This window comes from Anas acuta, chromosome 1 (assembly GCF_963932015.1).
Source record: "Anas acuta chromosome 1, bAnaAcu1.1, whole genome shotgun sequence".
Classification (NCBI taxonomy): Eukaryota; Metazoa; Chordata; class Aves; order Anseriformes; family Anatidae; genus Anas; species Anas acuta.
The window spans coordinates 182,578,860-182,594,022 of NC_088979.1; positions in this window are offsets into that span (position 1 = coordinate 182,578,860).

A 15,163-nucleotide genomic window follows, 5' to 3' on the forward strand; every position below is an offset into this window, starting at 1 on the left:
TTGTGGAGTCTCCTTCTCTGGAGATATTCAAGACCCACCTGGACACCTACCTGGGCAACCTGCTCTAGGGAACCTGTTTTGGCAGGGGAGTAGGACCCAATGATCTCTGGAGGTCCCTTCCAACCCCTGCAATTCTGTAAAAAAAGAAAAAAGAAACACAACCTTGTCTGTTAGCTTCACTAATTGTAATATGATGAGAAAGGCTGATGCCAGAATTCATCATACCTATAACATGCATTGTTTTGTTCAATCTGTCAAGTATCTTATCTAAGCTAATCAACAAGTCTTTTTTGTCTTCTCATGATGTAATCTCTTAGTCTGTCTTGGCATAGTTTGTTTTTACCACTGTAGAGAGTGAATTTGTATTTACAGTTTAGATGATTGGAAGAAGACTTGGAAGTCTGGGACAGGGAGCAGAAGAAAGCCCCCATGGTTCAGGTGAAAACAATTAGAGATCTGCTGCTCCACTTGGACTGTCACAAGTCCATGAGGCCAGATGGCATCCTGAGGGTGCTGAGGGAGTTGATAGATGTGATTTCTGGGCCACTTTCCATCATCTATAAGTGGTCATGTTCATCTGGAGAGGTCCCAGATGACTGGAGACTTGCTATTGCGATGCTCATCTATAAGAAGGGTCATGAGGAGAACCTAGGGAACTACAGGTTTCCTCAGTGCCAGGAAAGGTGATGGAACAGGTAATCTTGAATGCAATCACATAGCATATGTGGGACAACTGGGAGATCAGGCCCAGTCAGCAAGGGTTAATGAAAGGCAAGTCCTGCCTGACCAACCTCCTCATTTTATGACTGCATGACCTGCCTGGTTGATGAGGGAAAAAGCTTGTTGACGTAGTCTACCTATACTTCAGCAAGGCTTTTGACATGGTCTCTCACAATATTCTCCCAAAGAAGCTGGAAGCCCATGGCTATAAAAGTGAAGATATAAAAGTCAAGAGCTCATGTAATCTAGATCACAAAATTGGCAGTAAATCATACAGTACAAAGAGAGTATTTGTAATTTAATAAAAGGAAAAATAATATGGCGATTGAATTTCCGATGATAATAATTCTTTTTATTTGATTAATTATGGATCCATGTATTTACTCTGTAAAAAATAAAGTTGTACCTCAGTTGCTTCATTTTAGTAAAGGTTTTGCGAGCTAAAACAAAGAAATAGGAAGGAGGGAAATAAAACATAAAAGACAAGTCCACTTGTCTGTAAATTATTAAATACAGATGGGAAGATCCTACAGCACAACAGATGGCCTGCAACTACAAACAAATTAGCATATAGACAGCCATTACTGAATTCAATTAAATGTGAATCTAAATATTAATTAGGATTTAAAGGCGATAGCATAAGCAGAATAAATTGCAGGTTTCTGTAGCACAGGGAAATCTGATTACAGAGGAGGGATCTATTGACAGTTAGATTAGAATTTGACATGCTAATTATTATGAGTAACATACAGCTCTAGAATGGAGAATATAATTTTTTATGTGTGCTTTGTGCAGTGGTCAGTTCTGATCTACTACCCCATGGAGGGAATTGACTTAAGATATGAAATAAAAAAGATTTTTTTCCACTTGATGCTGTCTAGTGTTTCTAATATATGTCTAAGGCTAGTCCCAATGCATTAGAAAGTATTCTAAAGCATAAATGCATTTCTGAAAAAAAAAAAAAAAAGAAAAAGTATTTTCTGCCCGAAAAAGAAATGCTTCTCTGAATAGAATTCCTAGTGCTTTGCTGTTTTATTACATTTTAAGAGTACATTCTTTCCGCATAGATTGTAATAGTCTGCTGAAAAAAACAGGTCAATGAAGACTGTAGAGACTAAGGCTATGGTCAAGAACAAGAAATTGTGGTTTTGTAGATTAATTTGAAGATCAGTAAACGATTTTTACAAGAGCAGGAATGCGAGACCAAATTCCAAAGCAATAGTTGTATTTTGTCTTTATAAACTCTCTGTCAAGATATAAAATTAATTAGCACTTCTTGGTTTCTTTTCAATATACTTTTTTTTCTAGCAATTGCAGTTGTACCACCTTTATGTTATTAATATGCTATTTGCTAGTAACAGACTCCATGCTAAGTTTGTGAGGTCTCAGGACTGAGGCTTGACAGGCCTGCTCTGCCTCAATGTTTCTTAACCTGCCTGCAGTTTTATTTTCTTATACTTCACTATGAGATCACTCTAATTGACCAGGTGTCTATATCTCTACACCTAATCTGTTTATTTATGTATATTAGATATTTTATATGACATGTAATCATTATTATTAATAATTTTTATTGATTTATTGTTATTCTTATTATTTATCTTGGTGTGAAATGATCGTTTCATGAATATGTTAGCAGGAACTAACAATTGTTCTAGGCAGAATGAAATATTTTTGGCTCTAGCAAAATGATGTAACGTAGAGAAATACAGCCTTGGTACATCAGTAGAGGCCTTGAGAAGTGGAGACATGGGAAGGAGTGTAGAAGTGTGCAGGCATGGGATGATACAATTTGGGGCACAAATTCCCCAGGCTGCAACTGAAGAATTTGCAGCTTTAAATATCTTGGTACCTGTCAGTTAAAAAAATGCAGATCTGGAGACAGATAAAACTTGTTTTAGTGGTAACACGGAGAATAAAGAAATAGGGAATATCATATTCACAGAATTCACAGAATTGTAGGGGTTGGAAGGGACCTCCAGAGATCATTGGGTCCTACCCCCCTGCCAAAACAGGTTCCCTAGAGCAGGTTGCCCAGGTAGGTGTCCAGGTGGGTCTTGAATATCTCCAGAGAAGGAGACTCCACAACCTCACTGGGCAGCCTGTTCCAGTGCTCTGTCACCCTCACTGTGAAGAAGTTCTTTTGCATGTTGGTACAGAACTTCCTGTGCTCCATTCTGTAGCCATTGCCCCTTGTCCTATCCCCGTATCCCCTTGTCCTAGGCCCCGTATCATCTTTATGGCCCTCTGCTGGACTCTTCCCAGGAGAACCCTGTCTTTCTTGTACTGGGGAGCCCAGAACTGGACACATTACTCCAGGTGAGGCCTGACCAGGGCAGAGTAAAGGGGGTGGATCACCTCCCTTGACCTGGTGGACATGCTCCTTTTAATGCATTCCAGGATCCCATTGACCTTCTTAGCCACAAGGGCACACTTCTGGTTCATGGTCAACCCATCGTCCATCAGGATCCCCAGGTCCTTCTCCTCAGGGCTCCTCTCTAGCAGGTCATCCCCTGGCCTGTACTAATACATGCTGTTGTTCCTTCACACTGTAGAGCAGGACTCTACACTTGCTCTTATTAAACTGTATTTGGTTTCTTCCTACCCATCTCTCTAGCCTGTCCAGGTCTTGTTGAATGGCAGCACAGCTTTCTGGCGTGTCAGCCACTCCTCCCAGCTTTGTATCATTGGAGTACTTGCTGAGGGCAGACCATCATCAAGGTCGTTGATGAAGATGTTGAACAAGACTGGACTCAGCACCGACCCCTGGGGAACAGGTCTCCAGCTGGACTCTGCACTGCTGATCACCACTTTCTGAGCTCAGCCAGTCATCCAGTTCTCAAACCACCTTACTGTCCACTCATCTATCCCACACTTTCTCAGCTTTGCTAGCAGGATGCTGTGGGAGACTGTATCTAAAGCCTTGCTAAAATCAAGGTAGATGACATCCACTGCTCTCCCCCCATCAACCCAGCTGGCGATTCCATCATAGAAGGCAACGAGGTTGGTTGAGCACGATTTCCCCTTGGTGAATCCATGCTGACTACTCCTCATAACCTTCTCTTCTAATTGCTTTGAGATGGCATCCAGAACAAGCTGTTCCAGCACCTTTCCAGGGACAGAGGTGAGACTGACTGGCCTGTAGTTTCCCGGATCCTCCTTCTCACCCTTCTTGAAGACCAGAGTGACATTGGCTATCCTCCAATCTTCAGGCACCTCTCCTGTTTTCCAAGACCTTTCAAAGATGATAGAGAGCGGTTCGGCAATTACCTCCACCAGTTCCCTCAGCACACATGGTTGCATCCCATCATATGTATATGGTACTATATATAGTAAATTTGGATGCAGCCTGAAGCTACAGATCAATGAATATAGAAAAATATGTAAATGCTTATTAGCAAACATATACAAATGAACCTAAAGAGAAGAGAGAGGAATAAATAGATAAATAAATGAGAAGAGTGGAAGAAGAAACCAATCAACATTTACATATTGATCCCATCAAAGCCTCCTTTGACAACCTACTGGCACAATTCCTACCACCACCACCAGCATGAAACCATCAACCTTAGGACCCAGAGGAATAGCAGAAGGGTGAGCATGACACTAGAAAAAGGGACTGAAATTAACAAGTGTGCCAATAAAAAATTTAATTTTATTGTTGCTACTGTTGTGACTTTTCTAAGTACTCTACCCACATTATTACTCTTTCTTGTTTTCTTTTTTCTTTTTCTTTTTCTTTTTTTTTTTTTTCTATAATACAAGATATAGACTAATGTTGGTTCTTGAATTGGTTCTTGAATATTAAAAAAATAATGTTAACAGTTTTTCTTTGTGACACACTGAGAGCTCAGCATGTTAGGCAAAATTGTCACACCAATAGAGTATAATCTCTGTTGAATTCCTATCAGTGTATTGTATTTATTCACAATGTCTTCTGTCACTGACAACATATATTCCTCAGCAGAGTTTGAGTAGGCAGAATATGGCAAGATGCTTCAGGGAAGGAAGAATCCTTCCCTATATTCCCAACTTTCGTATATATATATATATATATATATAAACATTTAAAGGGGAATATAAAATGAGTCTTGGAACATGAGTCTATCCATATTTTTACCAATATTGGACAATAAAAAAGACATATTTTTACATTTCACATAAGCTTTTCCTCAAATTATGTTGCTTACTAAGATATGTGACTCCACAGCAATCCTGATGCAGTTACCAGAAACTACTGCTCACATTTATTTAAATTTGAGCTAATGGTATTTCTCTAGATGCTAGCTATAAAGTTATAGCTATAAAATAGCTATACATTTTCACATATTTCTCTATAAGCAAGTCTGGTAGTCAACAGAATATCAATATATAAATTTCTTAAAAATACATTTTTTATTTTTGATCTCCAGATAATAACAGCCCATGTTGAAAAACATGGTTCATACCTGACATATAAATTCACATGGGAAGGAAATGAGAAAATATAAATACATGGAGAACAGAGATGACTTTTAAGATCACCTTTAATACAATATGTGAAAACACAGAGCCTTATGCTTAATATTTCCTATATCCCAATCAAGAAGACTACCAGCATCTTTTTTTTTTTTTTTTTTTTTCAATTTACTACTTGTCTGAAGTAAAGGAGGTCATCTGTATTAAAATATTTTGCAATGATATTTCTTGAACACTGGTTATAATAATTGCTTTTTTAAAAACTATAAAATCATTATCACCTTGGAAAGGATGATTTAGGTATATTTATATACATATAAAAATATCACATATTTCTATGCTTGCATTTTTACTGCAGTTTATTTTGGCCAGAAAACTCTGGCCAAAAATGACATTTAATTTGCTATAAATTGCATTCTAATCTGAGTTGTCTAAGCCCATTTAAATTCATTTCTATATGCATTTGAAATGAGGTTGTTATCCTTTCAGAGAATCTCCTAATACATTTAAAGACCTTATTTGAGTACAGCAATCTTGATAGTACAAAGTGAGAAATGAAACAGACAGAACAAATGGCCCATGAAATTGGAAAAGGAAAGGGAAAGGGAAAAGGAAATGGAAATGAAAAAAATAAGAAAGAAGAAAAAAGAAAAGGAAAAAAAAAAAGGAAAAAAAAAGAAAAAAGGAAAGGAAAAGCATTACATTCAAATATTTCTTTAAAAATATGAAAAAGGAGGGATCAGTTTTTGTCACTTCAGGAAGTTTATTTTATTTATTTATTTATTTTTATACAAGGGTCAACATTTACTTTTTAGTACTGAAATGTTTTTTCTTGCCCAGATTGAAATGCTAATGCTTCCACATTTATTGCAACTGTAGGACAGATAGACAGTGTTTTCTTATACCTAAGTGTTACCATTTTAAAGTGGAATCATAAAAATCAGAATGCTTGACAGAAAGCTGATACCTTGAAAAAGGGGAAATGATAGAGGTGCTGCTTTGCCTGTTCAGTGAGCATTGGTCTTTCTTTTTTTCCTATTTTTCTTGTTTGATTACATTTTCTGATTTGTTTGTTGTATTCACTATGCTGCAAAATCAGTAAACAAAATGGATATGTCAGCAAGTAAATAATTAAAATTTGTAAGTAGCAGCCAAGGAATACTCCCACCTTAAGAAAAAGATTATATGCAAGATAAGATGGGAAGGGTGTAGATTACCCTGAGCAATTGCAAGAAAGGAACCAGGATCCCAGAACAAAAAGTTATATTTAACAGAGGACCCCAAGTCCTCTGCTGTGCATCAGCTGTTACTTTTATTAAGATAAACATCTCCCACCAGGCCCACATCATCAATAAACTTCATTAATAGTATTTAGAATATTGATCTACTAAAACCTGAAGAACGAAATACAGTGTAGGCTGTAAGAGGAGCACAATAAACTGCAGAATAATGCAATGAAAATCTCCACACAAGTTTTCTCATCCATAGCTGGAAGATCACTGCTCACTGATGTCACTGTCACTGCATGATTCAGCAGGCTCACAGTAACCCTTCGTGGTATAAGGGGTTGCTTCCATTCTTCTGCTATTTCCCTCTAATGGATTTCCCTTTTATGCTGATCCTCCCCACTCCCCCCCCCCCCCTTTTTTTTTTTTTTTGGTCAATATCTCCTTGAATATTCTCCTGCACTGAAAGTGCTATATGTTTCTGTATTTCTACACTAAGGAAATTTCACCCAAGAACTCTCTGTCTTGAATACAAGGTTGTAGCACAAAGTCAAATGAGAAATAGGGTGGAAATGAATCAGGGACGCTATGTGGCTGGGAGGAAGTGTGGGAGCTGGGAGGGTTTGCAGAATGGCAAAAAAGAAAATCAAGAATCCTTGGACTGAAGATGAAAATTCAGTAGTCTTTCTGCATCCTCAAGCTCAAACTAAGTTTCACCCCTCCTTCACATTTAGGATATAATTATGAGTTGGATGATTTCAGGAACAGAGAAATTTAATTGAATGGCCTGGGGGAGATAAACATAAGAGCTTTTTGCTTGCATAAAGTTTTTCTGCTGGTTTCATGAAAACGAGATCAGGTTTAAGTCAAACAAAATTCAGATACATCAGGCTGAAAACAGAAAAAAATAAGCAACAAAATGGAGCTCAGTTTGTGCAATTACAGGGAGGATATTAAAATACTCAAAAGTAGCAGAAATAGAGAGCTTTTATTTGTGCAGTCTGAATATAAGCCTCAGCAGTGCATGCACACACACACATCTGAGGCTACTATCCTAAGTTTCCAAGGGCTGGGCATTGACACCCTGATCAGGTATCACTATTTTAATAAATCTGTGTTTTTCATTTAGTCCAGACTTCATCCAAAAATATCATTTCATGAAGTGAAATTCTTAAATTCGATAGAATTCATATTTTACTGTGTTGTTTTGTTTTGTTTGTTTACTTCCTTGCCTGCTTTTGGCCAGATTGATCAATAACAGTTAATTTCACTAGCCAAACCAGAATGGATACAACAAATAACTCAAATTCATGTCAAGAGGAAGATTAAGACTTATGTGCCCTGTAGTTTTATAACAGAATCATAAGATCAGTGTAAGCAATTTGTTTTGTTAAATTGCCATGTGTTTTTCAGCAAGAGATTTGGTAGAAATTGGAAGCTCAGAGAGTCTAGAAAGAACAGGAAGAAGAAAAAAGTGATCTTATTCTGATTATTTAGGATGATCATTCTAAAATGAGAGCTTTTTGTCATTTCTTTCTCTACTCATTTGCCAAGATACTATACTATGTCTGTAAACATATATCTGTCATTTAAAAACACGTTTCTGTTTTCTTTATTATAGTGGAGTTTTATAATGGTATGTTAATAAAATAAAATATTACCAATGCCTAAAATAAACAAAAAAAAAAAAAAATAAAACTGTGTAGTAGACAAATACAATAGGTGAAGAGTTCAAAAATCTTTTAAAAATTCACAGTGTGGCTGCAATTTTTTTTCCATTTCAAATTTCCATTTTCAATGGAAAAACTTAAAATGAGAAGTCTGGAATAATCCACACAGCAGGAAAACAGTCATTAGAAAATAACTTCTTAATAACTTTTACTGAAATATATATTGTCTTCTGTCCAAAAAGCAGATTATTATTGACAAAATTGCAATATTTTACAATGAAAGGATTTTTCTTGGAAAAAATATCAATAGTACATTATTTGGTCAAATGGAGAAAATCAGATTATTTTTTTTCCTTTTTAGACATTGTGTTCCTAAGTCATTCTACTGATAATTACATTTTGTCTTAGATCTAAATGGATGTGAATTTCATATAAACTCCTAAAATAGTATATTGCTGATATGAGTGTTATTTGAGAATGTGCTGAAAGTATTTTGATAAGTGTTGTCTGCTTTCAGTTATTAACAGAATAAAAAAAACTTTGAGATTTTTGGGACTGATCATATTCCAGAGACAGACAACAACTTTTCAGGCTATCCTGAAACAGAGAGCACTATTGGATACTTCTTCCATTCCCCACATCTGCACTCCATGGAAAAACTGGAAGTACTTGAGATATGCCCTTTTATCCCATACCCACATTAAAAGATTTTCCTTCAAAGCTGAAACTACTTTGCTGCAGTTGAGCACGAGGAGTTTCTATTCTGCAGAATCTCACTTTTAGGCATTTGCTGCAGACATGGGAAGCCAAAATAGCAGAGCTTTAATAGGTTTTGCACTGGCATGGACAGAGAATAAGGAAGGTTCTAGAATATGAAGTGAGATCATGTTTCTTTGAAAAGGTAAATGGCTTTTGCTTACCATGTTTTATTCTGGAGATTCATTGTGCTTCACATCGATGGATGGCAGCAAGGGTAGGATTCATTGCAAGCCCTCAAGAGGTGGTCCATTAGGGGAATTTCCACAGAAGTTTCAGCACAACTCTTTTTCACAAAATAGAAAACAGTTGTGACAGTTCTCAACTCCGCCACTTTTCAGCTGAAGAATAAATATGGTTTTGGAAGTTTTCCTTCATGTATTTTATTTATATGTTGTGCTCAATGTTTTTATTTTCTGAGTGAAAGTGTTTTGCAAAATTTCTGTGGATAGCAGTCCTATTTGTAATGTATAATCTGACTGAATTCTCATGAAAACCATTCTTCCATAGAAGACGAGATAGGCAGAAAGAAAAGCATGCACCCCACTGTTGGGAAAAAGAGCTAATTTGAACTGTTTGATATCTAGTGGTTTGAATTACATCATTGTTTTTCTTTACCGTACTTTGAAACATCAGCCTTACCAATGCTCCTGTGGAGAGAAGTAGAATAAAATTATATGGGCCAAAGGCTCTGAATCTTCAATCTACTAGCATATTGTGTAGCACTGTTTAAGGGTACAAAGCAGGTTTTATTTATCTTTGACACAAATTTTAAGATTCATTGACTGAATTTGAATGCTCTGCTGTCTATATATGTGATTCTACCATGTAATTTAAATGCTCAGTAAAAATACCTGTTTGAAAAAAATAAACATTAAACAAAGTTAAACAAATTCAAAATAAATTATCAACAAAGTTAAAAGTAGTTAAACTAAAAGAAAAAATGTTTCTCTGCATAACCTAATAAATTATATAGAATTAATCAGGAGTTTAGGTCAGAGCCAAACCTCATTTTTACAATGGTAATACAGTGGTAAGGTGTAGACACATGGTCATGTTGGTATTCACAGAATGAATTGTCCGAAATGCCCTCTACCGATGAATTTGTTCTAACTATTCAGATGTATAGGAGGGTGCAAGAAAATTAAAATTGACAAACACCTGCATATTCCAATGTGCAAAATATTTGGAAAGATCTGAGGAGAAGTCAGAAATTTTGTTCATGCAGTAATGAGAGGGAAGGGGAGGGGAAAATAACAATAATGATTTTATTTTAAATCAAGAATTATAGGACATTTTAATATCTTAACAGATTTTTTTCTGTGTCATGTAGGGGGAATATAGTAATTTCTGTACAATACTATTTATTTAAAATCACTGTTCACAGAGCTTGTGGGGATTTGATCTTTATCTGAGGGCAAGATAGCTTCATGGTCAGTGATAACTTTATACCAGGCTGCAAGTTCTTCAGTGAGCTATGTCAGAGTCCCAGAGAGCTGTGAGCTGAGGATTCAGGACTTTTTCTCTTGGTAGTAAGTAATAAAGCTTCCTGAGTGATATGCAGTAACTATCATATTCTTTCAGGCATTTAAGAGTGGAGAAAATCTTTGACATTGTATGCATCGTATGGGTGGGAAAACTGAAATTTGCTAGAAGCATCAGTTAGCTTTTTTTTTTTTTTTTTTTTTTTTTTTTAAGCATAATGCTAATAGAACCAGGCAAAAGAGAAATATACTATAAAACAGCACAGTAATCATCCATGAAATTTGATTAACTTCCCCTTCTGGGGAATTTGCAGAGTAAGAAACAGCTAAGCAGAGGCTCCCAAATGGGCAGAAAAAGGAAAAAGGGAAAAAGAAAAAAAAAAAAAAAAGAAAGAAGAAAATAAAAGAAAATGCTGGGTGTCTGGTTAGAATATAATCTTGTATTCCATTATATTAGGAAAAAAATGACATGTTCTGTAGATATGAAATCACTGATTCCATAAAATCACAGCTGGGATATAAGGAGAAATTCACAGTTGTCAGAGATATAATTTAAGACTTTTTTTCTGTCTCAGGTAGACATTTGGTTACACTCTTCTACCTTCCTTCAGGTACAGGTGCTGCTCATGCTTTCTAGGTTATAGCAAGGAAAGCTAGAAGCAAAGCTGTATTTTGTTTTAATGAATAGTGTGATGTTGAAGTCCATGTTGGCTGTGATAAGTACTTTCTAGAGCAAACTATGCAGCCATGAAATAAAGCATGCCCTGGATTCATTTCTTTCTCCACATATTTCTTTGTATTCGCCATTTCAGAGCCACTATCCTTTAAAAAAAATATTTTGAAAGGTTTTCCAGCCATTTCTTACTTCCATTAACCAATAATAACAGGCATTATATTGTCTTATATTGGTCAGAAACTATATTTTTCTAACTATTTTGTCTGTTCTTAAATTGCAGCAGAATGCAATAGGTTCACTTCTAAGTTATGCTACTATAAAATGAGAATACAATATGAAGAAAAGAATCATAAAAGTTTCTGTGTAAAAGAAAGAATACCATCACAGATCTCACAAATTGTTGTATATGCTTCACGGTTATAATTGATTAAATTATTTCAGATTACATGAATATCAGATGCTTAACAATGACATATTTAAGGTAGGAAATTTCTTATAATATGTAAGATCCATTAAGTGGTATTTTTATTTTATGTATGGAAGTTCTAAACCTATATAACTTAATGGGATTTTCCCAGTGAGTAAAATGACTCCCATAAATTTAGAGTACATTGTTCTTGCTTAGTCTTATGGTAGTTTCTTCTCTCTCTCTCTCTCAAAACAAAACAAAACAAAACAGAACAAAACAAAACAAAACAAAATGAAACAAAACAAAATGAAACGAAACAAAACAAAACAAAACAAAATGAAACAAAACAAAACAAAACAAAAGAGAGACAGAGAGAAAGACCAGGCTTTAGAAGAGAACTCTACATCTCTACTACATGAATAAGAGATGAAATGAAGACCCCAGGAGATCTCAGGCAGAAACTTAAAGCCATATGCATCTATTTTTATTGTGCTCCTACATAATGTTTTCTTTCTTGGTTTCTTTGTTTCTTTGTTCTTTTGCCTGGCATCCTGTGAAATCCTGTGAAAAGTGTTTTTGGTCAAAAGCTGAACACATTTGGAGCCAATAAAATAATTTATTTAAAAGAAGAGAACCAATCAGAAGCTATCAGAAGAGAACCTAAGAGAACCTGAGAGTTACTCAGTTGCTCAGTTGTTGATTGGAGAATGTCCTTTGCAAAGTAACTGTACTGCTGCTGCACTGTCACATACAGTTTAAATGAATGAGTCTTATTATCTGTCTACTTAAACTGATCAGAATAATTCTGACCGTACTTATGAAGTTTCTTATAAATGAGACCAAGAGAGTATCATTGTATCTTTTGTATCTTCTTCTTATCTAGTACAAAAACCAGGAGAATGTCCATATACAATATAAATGGTTAACTGTTTTGATTTAGGAATTGATAGATTGTGTCAGAAATAAACTTTTTTTTGTCAATCACAAAATAACTTCTATGCATCTAAAAAAAATAATACATAGTCAACCAGTCTCCTGAATATTCTAACAGATGTTAATTTCTAGATTTATTTATTTATTTATTTTGCCAATCAGTACCAATCTATGGTATGAATTATGTCTTCCTTTCCCCAATAAATCTTTCACAGATTTTGAAGTTGTCTGTGCAAGCTGATTACTTCTACTAATTTCCCTTTCTATTGGCATGACTCTAAGGAGCAGTCTCTTTCTAAATGTTAAAAGTACTAAATAAATGTTCCATTTTTCTAATCCATCTTTTGTGTTTGCTATAGAAGGTTGCATAATTTCCATGTGTGCATACTGTTTTCCTTGAATGCAGAACTTGGAAAACTAGTGGTCATCACTGGATGACCATACAGACAAGTGGTCCACAATGCTTTGTCATTTGCATATTTCAGAGAACGTATACCAACCCAGTTTTCTTTTGTATAAAAATATATAGCACTCTTATGCTTGGAGACACACCAGAAGAGTGCTTTGAACCATCATGAATATTGTATAACACAATGATTTAGAGAAAAACTGCAAATTGGTTATTGCTCTTTACAGATACCTTAAAGGAGGCTGTAGTGAGGTGGGGGTTGGCCTGTTCTCCCACGTGCCTGGTGACAGGACGAGGGGGAATGGGCTTAAGTTGCGCCAGGGGAGTTTTAGGTTAGATGTTAGGAAGAACTTCTTTACCGAAAGGGCTGTTAGACACTGGAACAGGCTGCCCAGGGAAGTGGTGGAGTCACCATCCCTGGACGTTTAAAAGATGTTTAGATGTAGAGCTTAGGGATATGGTTTAGTGGGGACTGTTAGTGTTAGGTCAGAGGTTGGACTAGATGATCTTGAGGTCTCTTCCAACCTAGAAATTCTGTAATTCTGTGATTCTGTGAAATAGCAGTAGAAAATAGGCTAAAGGCAGATTGAATGCGTAATTTAAAACCATGTCTTATGGATTTTATTTTATTTTTCTATAGGATGAATCTTTCATACTGCAATCTCCATGTTAAAATAATCTGCCAATTTGTTTCATGGAACAACTTCTAATGATTTTATGTATTTATTTTTTCACTCAAAAGCTAATAAGAGAAATATAAGACAAAAGTCTAGGTATTACCTTAAATATAAATAATAATTCATTAAAGTTCTGTCTTGCATTCTATTGTTGGAAACAGATGTATGTTTAATCCATGTTCTGGGATTGACATTGTAGATTTCAGGTTTCTTAAGATTGTGGGAGTTAATAGTTAATGCAGGAAGCTGAAGACTACATTAGATGCAATTGGATTTTGCTTCTTGAAGGTTGAGAAATTCTTATTGGAGGTTCTAGAAATGGAGCTTCAGAAATTCAGAAATGGAACTAAGAAGTCATGTGGGAGAAAAGGACAGATCATGAGGAACAGAGAAGAGCAGTCTATGAATGTATTTTGTTTAAAAACGCCGCATATGAAAAACATATTATCTCTAAACACAGGGAACGAACCTAGATGATAGTCTCTGCTACTGCTAACTAACGTATAGCATAGGAAAACAAACAAACAAACACGTTTCTGTGGAAAATATATCTTTATAACATATTAAGTTTGTTTTTGAGGGCATACAATGTTTTTTTGCTTCTCAAAAACTTCATTCATGACACTGGCAACAAAAGCATGTCAAATATACTCTAAGAATAAATGAAAATAAAGGCAAATTTTGTACTCAACATTCACAGAATTCTTTAATTAATTCTTTAATTTAATTTAATTCTTTGTTCTGATCAGTATAGCTTTTGCCATTATTCATATTTTAATTTGAGATCTCACATACAAAATTGCTGTTTGTTCGATTCCTGACCCATCAGCTGTACTTATTTCATCTTTTCTCATCATAAGATATCTGAAAGAACATTTAAAAACTCATTTTGTTACAAAGTCACTAGTGTCAAATTTTGTAAATCTGAAAGTAAGCAAAAATGAGTGGGTCTTCAGTTTTGATTAGTGAAAATCACAAACTGGCCAGGATGTCTCTAGACATACTGCCGTAGAGAAAATGTAAGTGAATGATACATTGAAGGGCATCCTGAGACTAATAGAAGAGAGGTCAGAAGGAACTCATCTGGCAAAGATGTGTCTATAAAGGTATGACAACAACAACAACAAAAATAGAGTTATAGGATTTAATTTTCTGTACCTTTTTTGGTATATGCTGTGTGTGTGCACATATGTGCTTATATGTGTATGCACAAAATGTGTTTTTCAGTCAAAAGACATGAAAAAAAAAAAAAAATATATATATATATATATATATATATATATATATATATATATATATATATATATTGCATTCAATTTATAATTCCTTAAAACATTTTCTTGTGGTGGCAGCAGATTTTCTACAGGAAAATTCAAAGTAAAAAATATGTTTCAGTGATGCAGTCTGGAAAATTTGTAAATCTATACAATAAGAAAAGTTAAAATGAAGAAATAAATATGAAAGAGTTTTACAACAGGAAAAAGTATCTGTGCATTAGTGTAAAGAAGCAGAATGCGGTTCTTACATTATATTAGAACTGAAAATTAAAGGCATTGATGAATTCACCTGATCTAGGCTTCTTATGATGGTTAGAAGGTATTTAACACGGAATAAAAAAGAAACTATTAGAGAAGGTTAATTATTGATTTATTTTCTTATCTGTATGTAGTTTCCAGTAAATCAGTTTAGCACTATTTTATCAGATAGATAAAAATATCAGGATTAAAATTTATTGTCAGCATTGT